This window comes from Nicotiana tabacum, chromosome 12, assembly GCF_000715075.1.
Source record: "Nicotiana tabacum cultivar K326 chromosome 12, ASM71507v2, whole genome shotgun sequence".
NCBI classification, from domain to species: Eukaryota; Viridiplantae; Streptophyta; class Magnoliopsida; order Solanales; family Solanaceae; genus Nicotiana; species Nicotiana tabacum.
In genome coordinates, this window is record NC_134091.1 from 70,345,873 (window position 1) to 70,364,753 (window position 18,881).

The window sequence follows — 18,881 nt, forward strand, 5'->3', positions numbered from 1 at the left end:
ACAATCCATTCAGCGTGGTCACATGCTCAATATCATAATCCGCCGCCTGTTGGCGCTATGGGCAGACTTCACTGCTTGCGCAGTTGGCCCTCTAATTTTCGGCGTTAAGGGGGATGCGACGCATCCACCCTGTTTTCCCATACCTTGAGCTTTTTTTTCTTTTTCTTTTTCTATAAATTACATACAAGAATTAACTCCTACAAGGCGAGTAAGAGTCAGTGAAGATGATAAAAGATGCCGAAGATGAAGAGGTAAAATACTTATAGGTAAATCTTTATAGCATTAAATGTTAGTGCTCCCCTAAAGGGGGATAGGCTATTGGGTACTAACTTGATTCAGGATGCTTTGGACAAGGTTAAATTGATTCAGGATCGGCTTCGCACGGCGCAGTCTAGACAGAAGAGTTACGCCGATCGGAAGGTTCGTGATGTTGCTTACATGGTTGGGGAGAAGGTACTGCTCAAGGTTTCACCCATGAAGGGTGTTATGAGGTTCGAAAAGAAGGGTGTATGTGGCACTGGTGCATGGTACATGACGCATGGCTGCATATTCCTCCAGGGGCTCAATATCACAATCCACCCGGCGTGGTCACATGCTTAATATCACAATCCGCATGGCGTGGTCACGTGCTACCATTCCAATCCATTTCACACAGAAAGCATATATACAAGAGTAAATGTACATAATCAATAAACATCAAATTCTATACTCCTGGACTGGTATAAGTGACATGCTAAGATGTATGAATGTGCAAAGTGTATTATCATAGCTTAAATCAGGAAAATACATCATGAAAGTAGCAATTATCAGGTCCAATCAGGAGATTAACCTCTATGTAACCTCAAACAAGGCTCAAATAACTCACAACAAGGGTACAAATATAAGAACCATTACATCATGAAGCTTAGCAATCAATCCAAGGCATATCATAGCCTAAATACTACTCCGAGAAAAATACCTCGATGCACACACATGGTCTCAACCCCACACATGTGCGCCACTCATAGCACTTAGCTATCATAAATAACTCAGGAAACTAGTGCCTCAACAGAGTTTAGGCAAGATACTTACTTCAAACACGCTAGTTCAGTACTCTAAGAAGCCCTTCCTACGTGAATCAACCTCTGAACGGCTCAAATCTAGTTAAAATGACTTAGTATCATCATTAAAATCCATAGGAAATAATTTCAAATGATAAATCTAAGATCTTGAACTAATTATGCAAAGTCAACTCAAAAAGTAAACCCAAAAAAGTCAACTCCAGGCCCGCACCCCGGAACCCGACAAAATTCACAAATTCCGAACACCCATTATAATATGAGTCCAAATATATATGTTTCATCCAATTTCAACCTCAAATCGACCCTCAAATCATTAATTCTCACTCTCCAAAATTATAGTCCAAAACCCCCCAAATCCCACTTTTAGTTCATATAAATTAGGTGTAATAATCTATGGGTAATCAATATCTAACACCAAAATCAATTAAGGATCACTTACGCCTTTAATTGTGATGAAAAGCCCTCCAAAATTCACCTTCAACCGAGATCCACAACTCTAAAAATGACAAAATAGCCAAACCTTTCAATATTAAATCATGTCCAGCAGTTTTGCATTTGCGGACACTTAACCACTTCTGCGGTAAATGGACCGCATCTGCGACTCCGCACTAAGCACCCGCCCTCCCGCTTCTGCGGCCACCCATCGCAGAAGAACATTCGCTTATGCGGAAACCATCCGCATTTGCGTACTTCCCCCTTGCCAGGCCAGCCTCGCACAGGTGCAACAATGGCCGCATTTGTGGCTCCACATCTGCGGCCAAACCTCTGCAGATGCAAAAACATCAGAAGCCCAGAAATCTTCAGCAATGCAACATAGTCCAAAAATGATCCGAAGTCAATCTGACACACACCCGAGGCCCCGTCGAATCACACAAACGAATCCCAAAATATAACACAAACCTATTCGAGACCTCAAATAGCACAAAACAACATCAAAACCACGAATCGTACCTCAATTCAAGTCTTAGGAACTAATCCAAATTCCCAAATTCAAATTTATTCCTAACATTCCTAAACAACTCAGAATGACCTTAAATATTTGCATGCAAGTCCCTAATGACACAATGGACCTATCCCAACTCCCGAAACCAAAATTCGAATCCGATATCAATAAAGTCAGCTCTCGATCAAATTATCCACCTTCCAAACCTTCAACCTTCCAACTTTAGCCTATTCAAGCCAAAATGACCAGGGACCTCTAAATCCAAATTCGGACATACACATAAGTCCAAAATCACCGTACAAAGCTTTTGAAACCATAAAAATACTATTCTGAAGTCGTCTACACGAAAGTCAAACCTTTACAACTTAAGACTTCAACCAAGGGACTAAGTCTCCTAACTCAAACCAAAACTTTTCCGAAACTAAACGAACCACCCTGATAAGTCCCAGAATCACAAATACACATATTTAAAGTATCAAATAGGGGAAACAGGGCTAAAATACTCAAAATAATTGGTCGGGTCGTTACAACTAGCTTAGAATATCAGAAGTAATTGAATTTGTTATTTGACTTTATCGTTGTTATGACTTGCATTTATTCAGCTCAAATTAGATGTATCTGATCACGTACGACTTGGGAGAAGTAGCCAACCTCCCTAAGTGTTAGAGCCACGGTGGCCAGAGTTAGCTATCCGCCTATAAAGACTTGCGGTCCATCCATGCCTTTGACTCAGTAAATTCTTTTTTTTTCTTCTTTAAAATATAATCATTCCGTATTCAAAATCTACTGGTCAATTCCGTATTAATCTAAATTCGTGCGACATATGATCCAGATTAAAGTAGTAAATATTTTGTGTGAAAAAAGAGTAGTAAATATTTAATATTAAAAATTTCTTATTTTCAAAGTTTAATGTTGACTTGTAAAATTGTTACTACTTCCTCCATTTACTTTTATTTGTCATGTTTTGTTTTTACAGAGTCAAACTATATAAATTGGCAGATGTTAATACTACTACAATAAAGATCATATATGATGGGGAGAAACGGTCGAATAAACCCGCATCTACTTATAAAAGGTCGCATGGAAGATGTTAAACTACTATATATAAGTGTGCAAGTGATAAAACCTGTAGCTAGAGCCAGACTTCATAGACACATCTGATAAGCTTTGTTGACTCTATTCTAGCGGTAGCAGTGCCTTATAGACATTTGTAACTTTTAGATATTTTTAATATTCTCGGGAAATACCTCGTAGACTGTATAAATATTTTTATTCCATAAAGGCTCATGATTGTCATTGGTGGGTTTAGTTTTTAAGATTTGTCTGTTAATGTAACAACCCGGGCGTAGTTTTGTGTATTTGAGCTCTGTTTCCCAATTTGAAGATTTATGTTTGTGTATTTGTGGTTATATAAATTGCAGGGATGGTTAGTTTAGTTTCAGTATAATTTTGGAATGAATTGGAACACTTGATCAAGGTTTGACTATTGCATAAACGACCTCGAATTGGTGATTTGATGGTTGCAATAGATTCGTATGGTGATTTTAAACTTAGTCGTATATCCAGAATTAGATGTGGAGGTTCCTAGGTTGATTTGGTGCTAATTGTCGAAAGTTGGAACTTTGAAAGTTTTGAAAGTTCATAGGTTTTACTGGGAGTTGACTTTGAGGCTATCGGGTTTGGATTGATGTTTTGGGAATTGGGATAGGTTTGTTATGTCGTTTGGGACTTGTGTACAAAGTTTGGGTTCATTCCAGATTATTTAGGCTTGAATCAGACGCTTGGTTCGACGTTGGATTATGAACTTAAGAGATTGATCTTGAGCATTGATTCATGGTTAAGATGTTAATTTCTGTGTTTCAATCCTTTTGAAAGGTTTGGAGAAGGTATTAGGACTTGTTGGTACGATTGGATAGGTTCTCCAGGGCCTCGGGTGTGTTTCAGATTGATTTTCCGTCGTTTGGTGTCATGTTGGCTATTCTGGTTCTGGTATTTTCGCACCTGTGAGATTTGTTCCACAGGTGTGAGTCTGAAAAAGCGGGCATGAAGTCATAGAAGCGGGTTTTGGTTTGGGAATATGGAAGTCTGCATCTGCGAAATTTTTAGCGAAGAAGCGGAGGTTCATCTGCAAGGCATGTTGTGCAAGTTCGACCCGGAAAAGTGGGCCTTGGTGCGCAAAAACGGATGGTCGAGATTTTAGCGAGCTCACAGGTGCAAGCATTTTTCGCAGAAGCATAGTCGCATAAATGATATTTTGTCCGCGAAAGCAGTAATCGCTGGCAGAGCATTTTTAATCGAGTGTTTGTCTTATTTTATCATATTTTGAGATCGGGAGCTCGGATTAGGGAAATTTTTTGAGGTGATTTTCACCCACTTAGATTGAGTATTATTTGTGTTTCTATCATTGATTCTGGCATTGGTTGATGAAATATAAGGGAGAAAATTGGGGTTTTTGTAAGAAATTTTGGAGAATGAATAATTGGTATTTGAACTCTGATTCGAAGTTGGATTTGGATGAAACTTGTACATTTTGGCTTGTGTAGGAATGGGTAGTCTGGATTTGTGACTTTTGTGGGGTTCCGATGTGCGGGCCCTGGTTGACCTTTTGGTTGTCTTTGTATTTTTAGTTAAAGATCAAGCCTTTATGCTCCGATATTATTGATTTAGCATTATTTGACACCATAGTGTGTTATTTGACTAGATTCGAGCTGTTGGGAGGTCGATTCACGTGGCAAGGGCTTTTTGGAGTATTGATTCACGTGCTTTGAGGTAAGTAACTTGTCTAAACTTGGTTTGAGGGTAATTTCTCCCATTGGCTATGATATTTGAAATATATTGGGAGTGACGCACATGCTAGGTGACGGGCGCATATGCGTTCACTTGCTTGACTACGTGAGATATTATTCATGTTAGAAATCATGTATAGGCTATGCACTTGTGTGTTTGAGACTTGATAGGTCTATTCTTGATATATTAAGTTATTTGCCTTAATTCAAGTCATATTCTTAATAATGACGTTATATCCGCGTATTATATCTATGTATCTATGCATTATTTATATGTTATCTCACGTGTTGTTGATGTCTTTATATGAGTGACATGGTTTGAGCTGAGTATTGTGAGATAGAATTTGAGACTCGAGCGGTTGATAAGTGATATTAGGTCATAAAGCCGATCTAATACTGATAGTGAAGTGATGTGTACGCCAGGCCCCATATTGGGCTAAGTGCTATTAATTATGAGGTGACGCATGAGCCAGGCTCCATGTTAGGATAAGTGATATTGATCATTGACTTAAACCCGATTAGGGGCTAGGATCCTCCCTCCGGAGTCAAGGTATTAACTATGGGTGCAGGCACATGAGTCATATATGTGCTTGATAAGGGATTTGTGTCAGGCACCAGTATAGTGCTGAGTATTATTGTGTGTGATGATTGAAGGGAAAATTTGTGAGGCACTATACATCTGCTGAGACTTGATATATTTAATGATTTAATTGCGATATTGTTGAATCCAGCATGACTACTTGTCATGCAGGAACCTGGTTGTGTTTCTTCCCTCGTGCTTATTTGTACTTGATATCTCTATTTGGTGTGTTAAAATTGGAAACACGGTCAAATTGATAAAACCATGTTTAGTGATTTTTGTTGAAGAATTTATTCCTTAACTGTTATTCTTGAAAAGCATGCTTATTTCTTTTTTTTTTTGTGAAAAGATTAAATTTAATACTATTTGGGCTACTTTTCCTGGTGTCATTATTATTCCATTATCATTGTTATTTGGTTGTTGGAATTGAATTTTGGACCTTTACAAGTTCGTCACTGCTTTTAGTCCTAGGTTAGGCTTGTTATTTATTGAGTACATGGGGTTGGTTGTACTCATACTACACTTTGCACTTCATGTGCAGATCCAGGTGCTGCTGAGGGGGGTGATTGCTAGGGAGTGGCAACACTATCAGCCTTTGGAGATTTTGAGGTAGCTGTTATTCCATCTGCATGCCTTGAAGTCCCTGTTCTCTTAGTTTATGTTTTTACTGTTCTATCTTTCAGATACTTCAGTATTTTCGGATCAAACTCTGTATTTAATTCTATAGCGCTTATGTACTCAGAGACACCACCAGGTCATAGGATGATTCTTAGTTGTATTGTTGCTATTGTCTTCAGTTATTTATGTTCATTCCTTTGTTGAGACTATTTAATATTGTTAATGAAGTTTGTTTCGGTTTATTAATTGATGGCTTGCCTAACAAGCGGTGTTAGGCGCTGTCACAGCGCCGGTGGAATTTTTGGGTCGTGACAAGTTGGGATCAGAGCACTAAATTTCTTAGGTCTCGGGAGTAATGAGCAAGTTCAGTAGAGTCTTGCGGATCGGTACGGAGACGTATGTACTTATCTTCGAGCGACTACAGGGCTGTTAGGAAACTTCACTTTCTTTAATTCTCTATTTGATTTCTTATTCTCTCACAAATGGTGAGGACACGATCGTTAGGTGTCGCACCTCGTTTTCTCGAGAAGTAGGTTTCAATATGTGACAACTCTTTTAAAAGGTATTAAAAGAAATGAGTCGCCACTTAAAGATTTTAAGGTGCGTTAGGGTACCTATTTGCGAATAACCCTCTTTTAACTAGCCAGCGTTGACAAAGATCGGGTAAGGGCTCAAATTACCTCAAAAATAAGATATTAGACATTCTTCGAGGTCCACAACTGTTGTTTCTGGACGAATTTTAAGCTATGTGGAATATTAAGTTGCTAACTAAGTTATCCTAAGTGAACATACGAATAGATTCATTATTAAGCTAAATGAATAAGCGATTAGATAGACTACTAATTATAAGTAGAGAAAACGACCGGATATAGTTCAACTCCCATTAATCAACTAATTTAGGATATTCATTGAAGTGGTACAAAGATAATACAAAGTTGTAATTGGGAATGGAATAAGAAAATGACTCATTAATTAACTAATATTAATTGACAAAGCTTGTGATTACAAAGATGTTCAACTTTAGAACTACTTAAACAAATCCTAAATACTACTCACTAAGCTTGGATATTACATACATGAACAATTAGACATAGTGGGGAGGGGTGGGGATCCTAAATTTCTAACCCTAAGCCATCACCCCATGCAACATAAATAATACTTCGCAACGTTAGGTCCAATGGTTGGTCATATTATCCAGCGAGCACAAACTATCATTTCCAACTACCCGATTACTATCTTTAAGTTGTTTACCTAAAGCGTACTAATTCAATTCTAAATCGTACTCCATGGGTGTCTACCCATCCCATCTCTATAGTCCAAGAGGTGTTGGACAGCTATTGGGGTGGTTCTAGACTTGTTCTAAGGCTTCTCAAAATTAAAACTAAGCGCTGAAAAAGTGAAACACATAGGGCTAAAGAATACAATTAGCATGTAAAGGGGCTCATATTTACCTCCCGTATAGACTCGTATATAGGTGCAAGGACTATTACTAAATAAAATCGGTTTTAAAGGGTGGAGAAATTAAATTTGTTGACATGGTAAACTGGTATAACGAATTGTCCTACGAGCATGATTTCTAAATGCGTTGGTATTCCAGACAGTTTTTCTAAACGAACTCGTACTATTGAATTAATTTGCTTAAACCTAAAACAAGATTTTTGGGTGACAGTTGCAAGTGATCAGCTACATTAATGAGAGGTATAAACTATCTAAGTATTAATCTTATAGGCATGATTTCTATGTGAATGCCATAATAAGAATACAAAAGCATAATTCCGTTATTAGGTCCTACAAGTAGGATTTCTACGTTATTGAGGCCTTAGCGAGCATATGTCAGTTAAGTTGTGAAGCCATTAAGTAGCACATGTCATTAGTTGTAATCCTATAGGCAATTTCTAGGTGTAAAGTCTCGAGAATACAGTCCCTAAACGTAGTGGAATAAATAATTTAATAAATTAGCACAGAGTAAACCATCTAGGCATGCTATCTAGGTGATGTTATAGAATTACCAAGCTTCATAGGCGAGTTATTTAGGCAGTGTTCAGCCATATTAGTTAGGGCCCTAGAATCATGTTTTATAGGCATAACTTCTATTTAACACATAACATGTAAGAACTCAAGACCTATAGGCATGTTTTCTAGTGAAAAGTAGCACATAGGAATTTAAAAACCTACATGCATGTTTTCTACCCTTAAAATAAGTAAAAATTCTTTAGACATTCTTTCTAATAGATAGAATACCCGACCCCCAACATCCAACAGCCCACATAACTGTTTTTACGAGAGTCATTATTATAGGCCCAACAAAAAGAGATAAAATAGTAAAATAATACAGTGGGAACCCAAGTGTGTATGGGCCTTTAGAATTTCACAGGAAATGGACGAGGCCCATAAGTTTCACCCATAACTCAGAATCAATGAAAAGCCATGTTGAGTGTGACAACAGACTAAGCTCAAAGGCAAGACACACCCAAACCATGCTCATGGCCAATTTAGAGGACCAGGCTAACTAAAAATACACCCTTAGAGACAGACCTTCTAGATGCACATGCTAATGCGCATTTTAACAATTAATCATTCATAGAAAATGTGAGGAAAAGGATTTCGAAACAAATAGCACAAGTGGTAAGCTAGGCAATATGTACTATACCCTATCGTGCATGTCACTAATTCAAACAAGAAAAACCAAGTCCTAATGGATAAAATTTGCACCAAACAAGTGACTAAAGGTATACATGCAGGTTCATTATCAACAAGGAAGAGGCAAGTCCTAAGAAACATAGATACCATAGAATTGGGCATGAACAACACATAAATGAATGTCATTAAATTTCAGGCCTCGTCAATGATTAAGAACAGTAGGAGCGGGATTTTAGGCAAACTTAGGGTCTGACTTATCATAGGAAAACAATACATGTGAGGTCTCTTATTAAATAGCAAGTAACATGAATCTACAGTCCATACTCTATCAATCCTAACCAATTTCAGTTGCCTTCTAAGTTTAATAACATGGTAGAACAGTTACCAAAGAATGTCAGGCTAATCACCAAGTTCAGACAATATCCTTACTCAATCGATTAGCTAATTCTAATTATAATAATAAACATTGAGCATAGTCATGATTTTAATAGAAATATCAGTAGAGAACTTCATGAGGTGATACAGTAGCAAATATTTACTATGAACATGCCTTGACTACGAAAATTAAGACAAGAACACAATTAGAAAAGCCATTCACAACAGATTTTACAATTAAATAGTCAAGAGTAAAATAGAGGCGAAAGGGACTAAGCAGTCAAGATAGTAACAAGAACAAGTAGTAAAAATTGAAAAGAGTCCCAAATGGTGTTCCTAGAACCTTGAATCCCGGTAAATCAGAGTTCACGAGGACCTCTAGGGATCCCGAGCAGTGCTTATATCGGGAAGGTTAAAAATTGATAGCCCACTGGACTTGGCTTTCAGTTGGCCACAAATCAACCAAACAATACTGGAACAAAGAACACAAAGAGACAAGTGTAAGTGAGAGATGAGAGATGAGTGACCTAAGTCTGCCTCAAAGGGGGAAAGGGGAAGGGTTTATATAGTACATCTATCAGACGAACAAATAAGGAAAGAATCAAAGAGGGGGGATAATCTTCCTTGCCATAGATGGACTGGTAACAAAAATTACCATAACTGAGTAAGTAAGAACAAAAAAGGCAGGTGAATCCGTGTATGAACGCGTATATGGAAAAGGCAAAGGAAACTTCAGAGTCTGCTAGGGTTTAGCTTTGGGTGTGCGAATAGGAAACTTCAGAGAAGAGAGAGTTTGAGGGCGGCTATGGGTGTGCGAATAGGATTAGGGTTTGGGGGGTCGGATGAAATAAAAGAGGGGGAAAGGCAGTGAGTCGTTGATCATGTGAGATCAAAGGCTGGAATTTAAAAAGGGCGTTGGACCGGGTATATCGGGTAAAGGTCTGGTTGAGATAGGGTTAATGTGTTGGGTCATCTGGTGGGGGTTCAGGGGCATTAGGCGTAAGAGTATTTGGCCTTTTGGTCCGAGTTTTGGTCTAATTTGGGCTGGATTTTGAAAGCTACAAAATTAAATAAAACTAAATTATAAAAATAGCTAATCAAATATATAAAATTGTCATTTATGAAATTAAAGACTTTAAAGTAGTAGACTATGATTATAAAAATATTGTTTTGACCTAAATAGTATAATAAATATAATTATTGTGAATGTATAGGCTATTATTGCAAATAATGCATAGATAATATAAAATGTAATACAATTGTAGGAAATGATATAAAATATAATAAAATATGCATAAAATATTATAAAAATATAAATAAGAGTTTTGGCCAACTGGTCACTCATAAATAATTTTAAGAAAAATAATAAGTAAATTATTTATCAGTTGTAAAATGCTTGAATCAATTTTAAAAATATTTATGATATAGATAAAAATATTTATATGAAACCTCTATACCAATAGTTTGGAAATACTTATGAAGTAGTAATAAGGTAATAAATTTCTATTTTAAACAAATGATTGAGTAATAATACAGGAAAATATCCTAAAAATAATACTTAAAAATACAAAAACAAAATACATTATAAAGTATAACAAACCATAAAGGCTAAATGGAGAATCATGAGGGCAAAATTAGGTATCAACAACTGCCCTCTCCTTACTCGAGAATGATGAAAGAATTGCCGGGTAAATAAATCAAGATGATGATCATTTTTTTCTGAAATGAGATGTTGTAGAATATGGGGGCCGAACCCTGGTCCTTGAGCTGCCTACATAACCCTGGTTTTACGGAAATCAGGCAGTGTATAGTTCTGGATCCAAAGGTGAATGAGGCATATGGAATCATTATAGAAAGACTGTGTGCTTCGATGATGTTGTGAAGGGTTGATATCAAAAATGGAAAGTATGGGTGACAATAATGTAGAATCGATCGTTACGGATGCGTGATGTGATGTGATTGGGGAACGGTTACGAAAAAGGAGATGCTTGACTATCGGTTGGTGGTTTCTTGGAGATATCAAAGAAATTTTTACGTTGAACGGAAACGGGAGCGAGAATTGCTTCCATTTGAAGAACGGTTACCTTCCGTTCTACCTGCGAAACTCAAAATACAATGAAAACAGTAAATATGTACACACATAGCAGCTATAATATCATTGCCGTGAGGACAAGAATCATGATGCAAATTCACTTCGAACCATGAAAGTTTTCTTCGGACAATGAGAAAGGCGTCCTTAGACCATAACGTCCTGGGCCATAAAGCGTACATAAGGATTTTGTAGGCATTGAAATGGTGTCCTTGGGCCATGAGGATGGTGCCTTCGGACTATGATGCCTTTGAATGATGATGAGCAGCTTTGAGATCCTTAGGCCATTGAATGTTGTCCTTAGGCTATGAAGATGATGCCTTCGGACTATGACGCCTTCGGATAATATGGTGATCTTTCAGCCCATGAGATGCAAGGATGTAGCGATATTTTATTGTTTAACAAGGAAGGTAGGCATTGCTTAGCCATATGCAGATAACGAAGGCAGTACTTAGCCTTTTGCAAAAATAGAGGCAGAGCTTTAGTCTTACGCAAATGGAGGAAGGCAATGCTTAGACTTATGCGAGCAGGAGGGCCATGCTTGACCTGATGCAATAGCCAGGGCAACTCTTAGCCTTATACAGATGTGGAGGCAGTGCTTAGCCTCTTGTAAGTAGGAGGGCGGTGCTTGTCCCTATGCAAATAGTGAGAGCAATGTTTAGCCCTATGCATGTGCGGTGGCAGAGTTTAGCCTCATGCAAGCAGAAAGGTCATGCTTGACCCGATATAGAATGTGAGGGCAATGTTTAGCCCTATGCAGGTGAAGGTAATGCTTAGCATCATGCACTAATGGAGACAGAGCTTAGCCTCATGCAAATAGAAGAAAGGAAAGCAATTCTTAGCTTGACGCATTTAGGCTTGGTAGAATCTACCCATGTGAAGATAGTGATCTCGTTGTCTATTCTTTGCGGATATACTTGATTGTGTTGTTTCTAATATTCCTGCGCTCAAAGAAATATTGTAAGTTGAGGGGAAGGTTGATTCGTGCTTTTGATTCCACGTTTCGTCCTTGCTTCTGGCTTTTTGGTACTTCCGCGCTCTTGAGCTAGCCTAGGTAATAATTGGCTATTACAAAATATTGGAGTTTGAAAATATTTATTGTTTATACTTACCAAAATAGATAGAATGCAGTTATTAAAATGCATGATAATGCATAAATAATAGATAGTTTTCTGTCAAATCATGAACTGTGACAAGCTTTGAGACATCGCAACGTCCTTATCCTGTATAAAATTGTGAGGAATCCCTAAAAATTCTAAATCTTCCCTAGTTCTAACGAATCATCTCTGATATACTTCCTGATAACACTCTTATGGCGACTCTTGATGCGACAATATTGGATCTGATAAAACTCAAAGTTTGCCCCAATTCTTGACCATGGAGGGAAATGGAAGTTTTATTATAATATAACTGTACTCAAAGGGCTACCTATGTATCCCCTCTTAAACAGGAATCAGGTCAAGCGTAGTTCATGTTACATCAAGAAGCATGTGAGAATACAATTGTAGACAATAATATCTTTTGACGGCATCTGAGTTGATGGGTTTTGGCCATATTTCTCAATCCATTTCAGCTAGTATGAGTGCTCTCCAGTCAACACTCGATGAACCATATAAGGACCCTACCAATTTGGTGAGAATTTACCCTTTGCCTCATCCTGATGTGGGAAAATCCGCTTCAGAACTAGTTGCCACGGTGTGAAATGCCTTTGTCTTACCTTCTTATTGAAGTCATTGGCCATTCTGTTCTGGTAAAGTAGTTATTCTTTTCCCGTCAATGAGAGCGAGTTGATCATATTAATTATGTACCCATTCTGTGTCACTTAGCTCGGCTTCTTGTATGATCTATTGGAGGTGGTAGACTCAATCGGGCCAATGACATCCATGCCCCAAGCTGCAAAAGGCCAGGGTGAACTTGCCACGTTGAGTTTGTTGGGTGGAACTCGTAGCATATCGGCATGTACTTGACACTGGTGGCACCTCTGTACGTACTTGATGTAGTCAGTCTCCATAGTCATCCAAAAGTATCCCCCCTCAGTGTCTTCTTGGCCAGAACGAACCCATTCATGTGGGGTCCACATGTTCCGACATGTATTTCTTCAAGTAGTCTGGATGCTTCTTTAGTATTGACATATCTTAACAACCCAAGATCAGGGGTTCTCCTGTACAGAATTTCTCCACTCCAAAAGAAATGGTTAGCTAGTCTTCGTAATGTGCACTTTTGCTTATGTGTAGCGCTTTATCGGTATTCTCCCTTTTCCAGATACTCCCTGATATCGTGAAACCACGGCTTCCCATTAAATTCTTCTTCAACATGGGCATAATAGGCTAGCTGCTTGGGGATCTCTATCGGGATGGGGTCAATATAATTCTTAGCTGGATATTATATCATGGAAGACAATGTAGCCAACATGCGTCTGCGAACTCATTCTCAATCCGAGGAACATGCTTGAATTCTATCTTTGCGAATCTCTTGATCAATCCTTGCCACAATGTAGTTATGGTAGTATCTTGGTGTTCTTGGTGGCCCATTCTCCGAGTACCTATGTATCAACAGGTCTGAATCTCCGATCACCAATAGTTCCTGGATGTTCATGTCAATGGCTAGCCTAAGTCCTAGGATGTAAGCTTCATATTCTGCCATATTGTTAGTGCACAGGAATCTAAGCTTGGCAGATACCGGATAGTGTTGTTCGGTTTTCGATACCAGGACAACCCTGATGCCTACTCCTTTGAAGTTTGCGGCTCAGTCAAAATATAGTATCCACCTATCATAAGCTTCTGCGATATCTTCCCCTATGAATGATACCTCTTCGTCGGAAAAATACGTTTTCAATAGTTTGTATTCTCCATCCATGGGATTCTCTTCCAGATGATCGGACAATGTTTTCCCCTTGACTGCCTCTTTGGGCCACATAGATGATGTCGATCTCACTCAGCAGTATTTTCCACTTTGCCAGCTTACCTGTAGGCATAAGTTTCTGGAAAATGTACTTTAGGGGTCCATTCTTGATATGAGGTATGTAGTGTACGCACAGAAATAGTGTCTCAGTTTTGTGCTATCTATGTCAAGGCACAACAGGTACGCTCCAATAAAGAATACCGAGCTTTATAGGGTGTGAACTTCTTAATCGGATAATATATGACTTGCTCTTTCCTTCTAGTCTTGTTGTGTTGTCTCAAGACGCATCTAAATGCTCCGTCCAACATGGACAAATACAGTAGCAGAGGTCTCCCAGGCTCTGGTGGGACCATCACATGAGGGTTGGACAGGTACTCCTTGATTTTGTCAAAGGCTTTTTGACATTCCTCGGCCAAACTTGTCGCATCATCTTTTCTCAACATATTAAAGATCGGTTCACATATTATGGTCTTTTGGGCTATGAAACGACTGATGTAATTAAGACGGGCCAAGAAACTCATCACATCTTTCTTGTTCTTAGGTGGTGGAAAATCTTGAATGGATTTTGATCTTTGATGGATCTAACTCGATACCTCGATGGCTAACGATGAAACCCAGTAGTTTCCCAGTAGGGCTCCGAAGGCACATTTTGCGGGGTTTATATTTCAAGTTGTACTTCCATAAGTGGTCAAAAAACTTTCTCAAATTTTCTATGTGATCTGAACTCCTTTTGGATTTGATGATGATGTCATCCACATAAACCTCGATCTTCCTATGGATCATATCATGGAAGAGGGTAGTCATGGCCCTCATGTAAGTAGCTCTGGTGTACGTTAAAACAAACGGAATCATCTTATAGCAATACACACCGCACGACGTGATGAAGGCCATTTTCTTTGCGTTTCCTTCATCCATCTAGATCTGGAGATATCCTGCAAAACAATCAACAAAGGTCTGGAGTTCGTGCTTGCATAATTGTTGATCAGGATGTGTATGTTTGGTAGAGGGAAATCATCCTTGGGACTTGCTCTATTCAGATCTCTCTAGTCGACACATACCCTGATCGTTCCATCTTTCTTTGGTATAGATACAATGTTTGCTAGCGATGTTGGGTACTCGAACACTTGAAGAACTTTGGCATTGATCTATTTGGTAACCTCCTTTTTTATTTGCAAACTCATGTTTGGCTTGAATTTCCTAAGTTTCTACTTCACTGGTTGACATATTAGGATGGTAGGTAGCTTATGGGCTACTATGGATGTGCTCAACTCTGTCATGTCATCATAGGACCATGCAAATTTGTCCTTATATTCTTTCAAAAATCTGATGTATTCTTCTTTATCGGACGGTGATAGGTGGATCCTAATGTGGGTCTCTTTGACCGTTTTGGATTTCCCCAAGTTAACCATTTCGGTTTCCTCTAAATTCGACTTGGGTTTGTTCTCAAAATCCTCTTCCCTGACGATTTCCTTGGGTATGAAATCATTTTCCCATTCCTCTGAATCACTTTCATTGTGTTGCGTCATCTCATTATATGTCATAGTTGTAGATTCAATAGGATAAGAAATAATTATGCTGAAAAATACAAATAAATGAAAGTGAAATAGTGCATTAATTAAAATGCAGATTGTGTCAAAACAAGCATAACTCGATGCCTCGAGTATTTATTTCAAAAATGAAAATAATAAATGTCTTAAATGCTAGAAATTTTTTAAAAACATGCTGGTCTGCCAAAGCTACCTAGGTGCTTGACGAGCCCGAGATAGGGCAGCAGTCCAATTCTCTAGAATAACTCCATCTCCTGCCATCTGGATGATGAGATCCTCGGCCTCCTCTCCCAAAATTATGTTGCTCCAAGTCTTCTTCGGCTAGGAACAAATTTCTTATGCCATCTAGAATCTAGTCTTCTTTGGAACCCCAAATCACGTCGGCCTTGCGAAATATTTGGTACAATGGTGGTATGGGTTTGGGAGTGGATAGTAGAAATCATTCCATGGAGGCGACCAGTCATGATATTCATGCACAGTGTAGTCATACCCGAGAACGAAGGTGGTGTTCTGAGACCACAGTCATATCTGTTCTGTTATCCCCTGAAGCTCAGGGACGAGACCTCGACCAGGTTCGTATTCTAACCAAATCAACATGCTTAGCACTTTGTCACTCCACCATCGTCCCTCCTTGATGGTGTTCACCATTCGATGCTATGGAACATCTCTCCTCCTAACCTCCTCTTGCCTTCAACTGTTGGTACGGTTTGGTTGGTATAAATAGGATTTCTACTATCTCCATGAACGACCACCTTCCACTTGAAGTTCACAGCTTGATGTAGGGTAGAAGCAACTACCCCAGCCATATCTATCTACGATCATCCCAACAACATGTTGTAAGTGGTAGAGATTTCTAGTAGATGAAACTCAACATCAAACACAGTTGGACCAATCTTCAAACTCAAATCCATTTTCCCGATTGTAGCTCTCTGTGACCCATCAAATGCTTTCACATTCATGCTTCCCTGTCTTATCTCAGGAATACATATGCCCAGTCTTCTCGACGTGGTCAAAGGGCATATATTCAAACTTGAACCTCCATCGATCAGAGCGATGAACTTGTCTTCATATTGCGCAGTAATGCACAATGCCCGATTGTGACTCAAACCTTCTGGTGGCAACTCGTCTTCGTGGAAAGTCATTTTATATGTTTCCAGTATTTGTCCCACCATGTTCTTTATCTCTCCGCAAGTGATGCCAACAGGCACATAAGCATCACTCAATATCTTCATCAAGGTATTCTTGTGCGCATCTGAATTCTGCAGCAGCGATAGAATGGATATCTGGGCAGGGGTTATGTTCAGATGATCAACAACAAAATATTCCTTGGCCAGTACTTTTGTTACATTTTGCATTTTCGTACGTTAAAGTTTCGTCATAAGTTAATCGGCGTAGGCTCGGGAATGAGATTATTTTTGAGGTTATAAGCACTTATGCTATTTATAACAGGTGATGAGTGCCATGAAGATTAGAGGGTAAACAAATCAAAGAATGAGTATTCGTTGAAGTTTGTCGATTTGGGATAAAATACGGTCCAAGCTATAATACTCTTTATTTATGGACTAGTGCCATACAAGGTACCACATGACCATGATAGTAAGGTATATGAAGTGTATTAGTATTTAAGTAAATTGTGTTCCAGAATTAATTATGTGGATAATTGGTTAATTATTGATTTTTTTGTGGGAGATTAACAATGTAATTAGAATTTGTGGATAAGCTTAATGGAGACCCAACGTGGCAGCAAGGGATTTAGGTAACAATGACTCTTTGGCTAGGGGATAGGTGGCATAGTTAGGGAATTTGTTGGCTAAGTCATCACATAAAGTGGGGCCCACACCTATGATAAAGACACATACATATGTCATTAAAGGGAAAGGTATATGTTGTAATGTAACGGATGTAGCTTCACCAAACGTTCTTATGAACCCACAATGATAAGATATCTTCCTACCTCATTAAAGTGTGGTGTTATGCTTGCTAAGTAACGGATGGAGCCTCAAAAAAATTCATATGAAACTGCATAATACTATAGTAGTGTGAAATTGCGATTCTAAGGGAGTACGGTACAATCTTTCTCAAGAATATCATACGGATTTTTTTCTACTTCGATCTGCCATTACGTGTTTTATTGCAATTAACGTGTGTTAGAGGGATTATCAAGAGAATCGAATCAGGTATGTTAAGGATATCCCTTATTTCCTTTTGGCATGATCCATATGCTGCAAATGAAACGAGCAAACGCACAACTTTCATAAATGTCTCTATTCATAGAAGAACTAGGGGTGCCTATGTTCTTGAATTCCCATGTGTCTTATTATTATATCTTTTGTTCATGGGTCTCAGAAAAATATGTGGTTGATAAAATTTATCCGGAAGTATATTGATCTTATGACATTCCGATAAATCTTATTAACTTACTTCTTATGCATTTCATTCATTTATACATGTACATTGACCCATGACCAGATGGCGTTATATATGCGTATAATATATGTATATGGGATATGGGAAAAGGTTACGGCGTTATATACGCACCACCATCTGATCAGTTGGTATACGTTGATGATTTCGCCTACAGAGGCCGAGATGATATGATGGGTTGTCCTCAGAGGCTTGATGAAGTTATGTACACATATACCTACGCATGATACGACATTTGTATGTACATGCATGACTTTATAAATATTTCAGGATTCACAAAGTTATTTAGACTTACAGGCGGATTCCTTTACTCCATGTTTCTTTTATGTCTTTTATGTACTGATTTTCATGCCTTACATACTCGGTACATTATTCACACTGACGCCTTTATTTCCTGGGGCCTGTGTTTCATGCTCGCAGGTGCAGGTAGACAGGCTGACGGTCCCCCTTTTTAGGATCCTTGATCAGCGAGAGTTGGTGTGCTCCACTTGATCCAGAGCTATTATTAGTTTTTGTACACTATTTTTGTATGTAGATATGGGTACGATGGGGCCCGGTCCCATCCTTTGTACAGTTGTACACTCTATTAGAGGTCTGTAGACAGTCATGTATAGTTGGATAGTGTGTGACCTTGTCGGCTTCTAGTTTTGGATATATAGTTGTCTATAGCAGCCTTGTCCGCTCGCCCTACCATATTCCGCATGTATATATATATATGGTTTTTGGACATGTTTTTCTCACGTATGTTATTCACGTTATTCAGAAATTTATTGACAGATGTTATTCAATACCTACCCTTAATTCATATTTATAACTTAGACGCATGCTTAGGTATGTTCGACAGGTAGGACTCGGGCACTCGTCATGGCCCATCGGTTAGGGTCGTGATAAAAGTGATATCGGGGAAGTTTAAGAAC